The 5,084-nt window shown below is 45.4% G+C and overlaps 1 pseudogene; it reads right to left on the bottom strand.

Annotated features, from left to right (window-relative positions):
- Positions 1 to 1,278: 1,278 nt before the first annotated feature.
- Positions 1,279 to 2,675, bottom strand: LOC124982729 (replication protein A 32 kDa subunit-like; annotated as a pseudogene).
- Positions 2,676 to 5,084: the final 2,409 nt, after the last annotated feature.

The following is a 5,084-nucleotide window of genomic DNA, read 5'->3' as shown; positions in this document are numbered from 1 at the left end:
GAGGGAAACTTCTGGTTCCAGGCTAGTCTCCTTAAATTGAATCTGCCCTCTTCTGACCTAAACTCTTGGAGGCAGCACCTGTACTCCTCGTGGGACTGGTACAGGCTCCTTAATAAACTCCCCATTAGCCAGCCGCAGTGGTGCACACCTATAATCCCAGCAACTTGAGAAGCTGAGGCAGGAAGATCTCAAGTTTGAGACCAGCCTCAGCAAATTAGTGATACCCTATCTCAAAAAATAAGGATTAGGGAAAATAGTTCCATGGTAAAGTGCCTGTGTGTTCAATTCCCAGTTAAAAACCAAAAACCAAAAACCTCACCACCATACCTAAGTTTCTTACTGTTATAGTAGGGAAAGGAAAGAGAACAAGAACGGAATCTGGTGCCATGGCACACGCCTGTAATCCAGTGACTCAGAAGGCTGAGGCAGGAAGATCAAGAGTTCAGAAGCCAGCCTCAGCAACTTAGCAAGGCCCTAAGCAACCCTAAGTAAGACCTTATGTTTAAATATAATATTTTTTAAAAATGACTGGGTGGAGCTAAGAAAGAGCTCCTTTTGGAGAGCGCTCGCCTAGCATGCGCAAGGACCACGGTTCATATCCCTGGCCGCTCAAATGAGAAAAAAAAAAAAAAATTGACCGGGTATGTGACTTAGTGGTTAAGCACCCCTGGATTCAATCCCCAGTACCAAAAAAAGAACCAGAATGGACTTCATGGTGTTGCATTGGAATTGGAGGTTCATCATTGTGAACTCATGGTTTTGCTAATTGACTTTCTTTCTTCTTTCTTTCTTTCTTTCTTTCTTTCTTTCTCTTTCTTTTAAATAACGGAACCGTCTTATTTAACATTTCTTTCTCTCCTCCACCCTATGATGCCAGCACCCTAAACCTCATGTTCACATAAACCCACCTTCAGCAGCAGACCAGGCAAGAAGGGGAAGGAAAGTGCAATTTCGAAAGCAACACCACAGAACCAGAGTGGGAAACAAAACAGACAGAGGGCAGTGGGTTCCTTGGCTGGTGCTCTGCCTACAGACCCTCATCTTGCTCACTGTCTCTGAACAGGAAACATTCAAGAACAGAAACTCCCAGGTATTAAGTAACTGCCCAACTCTCTTGGTAGGGTCACAAGCCTAATCCCATCCATCTATCCTGGTGTCATAATGAGCTTACTATAAAACTTAAAAAATTCCACCCTGGTTTATATCCTTGTCAATTGTCCATCTCCCTTTGAGCTTCGAAACCACAAAATACAAAAACAGAAAAGCAGTCAGTAAGTTTCAAGTCAGCTGAAACCCTTTACAGATGAATCTCTTCCTTGAAGTCATCTGGCCAAACATATGCACAGCTGGAGGCAAGAGACCATGCAAACAGATCCAGGTACCCAGTGAGATCCAGTTATTCTGTGTCTGTGGATTTAAGTGATCATAATCCACCATACAATAGATGTGCCCCTTGTTGCCAAGAAAATCCATAGCTTGCTTGATTGAAGCTATAGGCATGTGTTGGAGCTGGGTCCCAAGATCCTGAAAGTTCAGGTCTTGAACAAGCCTTAATCAAATTCAGCACCTTTTTTTGGGCCACAGTGAGACTATTTGCTGGTATGAAGCTATTCCCACTGAAGTTTCCTGCTTCCTCCATTCCTGAATTGCTGATAGATGCTCTCCCTACTGAGGGCTCAGCACCTTGTGAACGTTGACTACTTCCAGGTCTGGGGTATGATCTTAAAGGCTCCCAGGCTGAACCTCCAATTCCAATTCAACACCATGAAGTCCATTCTTGTTCTTTTTTTTGGTACTGGGGACTGAATCCAGGTGTGCTTTGTTCTGAAAGGACCTCAGGTGGCCAGCCACTTTCACATGTTTCAGGAGGAACCACGGTATTTTCACCACTGGTGTCATCTGTGTCCACCCACTGATGAACATCCATGGGTGCAGCTGTCATGTCATCTGTTGTGTAAACAGTATTGGTTGGAGCCTTCTCTGCATGTCTGATTATTCCCACAATAGTGACCTGTGAAATTTCAACATTCCCAATTTTGAACACTTCATCAACCAGAGTAGCAGAAAGCAGCTGAGATATGGTACAATATGCTGGGCTCAGGCTCTTATTTCATATATCAGTTGCGATTTCTTTGGGAAAGAAATCCAGAAAGTTCCGGTCTGCTGGGCTCACCAAATGCCTCAGAACCCTGCTGCTATGACAGCATTGTTTCTACTTTTCTCTAGTGCCATAAACTCCTTCTTTCCTTTCTTCCTTCTTTCTTTCATTCTTTCTTTTATTGCTGGGGATGGAACCCCGGACCTCATGCATGCTAGGCAAGTGTCCTACCACTGAACCCCCAGTCCCATAATACATACATAGAGTTTTCAATACGTACAGGGAGATGTAGCAATACATAGGTATATATAGGGGCAAGTCATGGTTTTAATTTGCTTTTGTGTGTGCTTTAAACATTTTCCACACACATTTAGCTCATTATTCTTCCCTAGTTCATAAGGGCAGGGGTATGGCCCAGCCACTCCCTGTGTTCTTTCCCCATCTCTTCTACCCAAATACAAAGGTCTGCACAAAATAACACTATTTAAGCATTGGGAATTAAAAATAAGACTGAGAAAAAGCTAAACAAAAACAGGATCATTATTTGTTTTGGGGGACTAAGTGGCTCACCTCTCATTCTTCAGATATTCTGCACCTTCTGCTGGCTCTTAGCACAGTGGCATCCTCCCTGGAAACATTCTAGCCCTAAGCACCTTCCTGCCCTCCATGCCTGTCTTTCTCCTTCCTTTTGCCCCCCTCCCTTCCTCCTTCCATAAAGGCTAGCACATGTCAGAACTCTGCCAGGCACTGACAGTTCAGCAGTGAACCATCTGACAGGTGCAAGGGCTGTCTTCAGCAAGGGGACAATGCAGTAGGCATGATAGGTTGACATGGTCACTAAATAGCTCTGCGCCTCTTTCTCCTCCTTCCAGCATCAAACTGTCCTCAGGGAAAGCACTGTTCTTTCTCCCACTGCAGGAGAGGGCTGTTAAGTCCTCTGGTGTGGGGCTTGGGATTGGCTCGTGGGTGATGTTTTTTTTTTTTTTTTTTTTTTTTTTTTTTTTTTTTTTTTTGCGGTGCTGGGGATCGAACCCAGGGCCTTGTGCTTGCAAGGCAAGCACTCTACCAACTGAGCTATCTCCCCAGCCCGTGGGTGATGTGTTTGATTGGCATGCATGAGGCCCTGGGTTCAACCCCAGTATTAAAAAGAAAAAAAAAAAAAAGTATTCCTTGCTTCTAGCAATTTGATGAAAATAGAGGATTTTTGTGACTTCACATGCATTGACTCCCTTATCCTCATGGGATAGGGGGGAGAGGGGAGATATCATATCTTGATTTGTACTTTACAGAGAGGTGGGGACTTGCCTAAGATCATAGAGCAGGTTAGTGCCCAGCTAGTGGGAAAAGAGACTCTCAAGAGCTGGGAGGGATATTAAAGGCCATTTTACCTGACCGATCATTTGCCTCTTCAATTTCTTTCTTCCCTGGGTCCCCTGACACCTGGACCCTTTTCCCAGACAAGGGACCAGGCTGGTGGTGGTCCTGATGTAAAGATGATCATTCTGGGAACTGATTGCATTCCTCTCACATGGCCACCTCTTTTGTACTTTGCTTCCAGGGACACTTCTGGCTCTTCACATTCATCAAAGCAGATGCAGCAGGAGATATGGAGCAATTGGGCAACTACTACCTGTTGGCTGGTAGACTAGGTCTTGTGACACAAAAGGATAGGAAGACATGGTCTCCATCCCTAAAAAGTTCATGATTCAGTAAGCTAAACACACATGCAGACAGCCCTATGGTGTGTGGTAAGGGCATCACACTGGAAAGAAGCAACAAATCCCCACACCATAGGCTTCTGGAATTCTCTCTTCTCCACAAGGAAGATCTCAGGAAGGAAAGAACAAATTTAGAGGAAAAGGGGTGAAAAGTAACAGAAATTTAGGATTTTTTTTGGTACTGGGTGTTGAACCCAGGGATGCTTAACTATTAAGCCACATCCCCAGCCCTTTTTATATTTTTATTTAGAAACAGGGTCTCACCGAGTTGCTTAGGGCCTCACTAAGTTGCTGAGGCTGGCTTTGAACTCACGAACCTCCATGCCTCAGCCTCCTAAGCCACCAGGATCATAGGTGTGCACCACCATGCCTGGCTAAAACTTCAGGATTTTTGAGCCAGAATGGAATGAGGTCCACCAGCAAGACATCAGGTGTGTCACAAAGGCCAGAAGGAGTCAAAGAAGGGAAAGGAAGACAGTCATGAGCAGGGTTGTGGAGCTGCCCGGGTCAGGAGTCATGAATTTGTAATATGCTAATTGGCCCAGGTATGGGATTTTCTTTGTCCAGTTCTACATGGTTGGAAAGCTGCAGAGAGAAAGCAGCCAGTGGTGGATCAAGGGGAGGAGGGAATCAGATGAGATAATGTGTGCTTAACCGCTGAGGATGCTCCAAATGAGGAGTGCCACGGTGTAAGATGTTATCACTGCCCTGTGGTGGGCAGGAATTAGTTTGCTTATGAGTTCTGAGAAGGGTTTGCCCCAGTGAGAGAGAAAGAAAAGTGCATTTCCTGAGTGGCTCAGTTCTGCCAGCTTCACCGTGGGAACTCACATGCTGCTGAGGGCTGCTTCTTTTAACAAGGAGGTGAAGGGCAAAGCAGGATTTGCATGTGCTGGGGAGGTGGGTTCAAAATGCTTGGCCATGAGAGGCTCCAGGCAGGGGTGAGAAGGACATGAAATCACAGGAGGTCAGAAAGTTGGCGAGAATTATCCTGAGGAGGTCATAGCCAGGTTTGGGGACAAGGAATGGAATGGCAGTGGAGGAGGGTTATGGTAAGGTTGGAGAGGGGAAATGAGCATTGGGTTTTCCCATAATAAATGATGGGGTGTCAAAAAAACAAAGATCAAATGTTCTCTCTGATATTCGGATGCTAGCACACAACAAGGGGGAGGGGAGGGAAGAATAGAAGCCACTGGATTAGATAAGGGGAATACAGGGAAAGGAGGGGGGATGGGAATGGAAAAGACAGTAGAGTGAATCGGACATAACTT

The sequence above is a fragment of the Sciurus carolinensis genome, chromosome 4, assembly GCF_902686445.1.
Source record: "Sciurus carolinensis chromosome 4, mSciCar1.2, whole genome shotgun sequence".
Taxonomy (NCBI): Eukaryota; Metazoa; Chordata; class Mammalia; order Rodentia; family Sciuridae; genus Sciurus; species Sciurus carolinensis.
The sequence above is the reverse complement of the archived record's forward strand: the minus strand, read 5'-3'. Positions and strand labels throughout refer to the sequence as shown.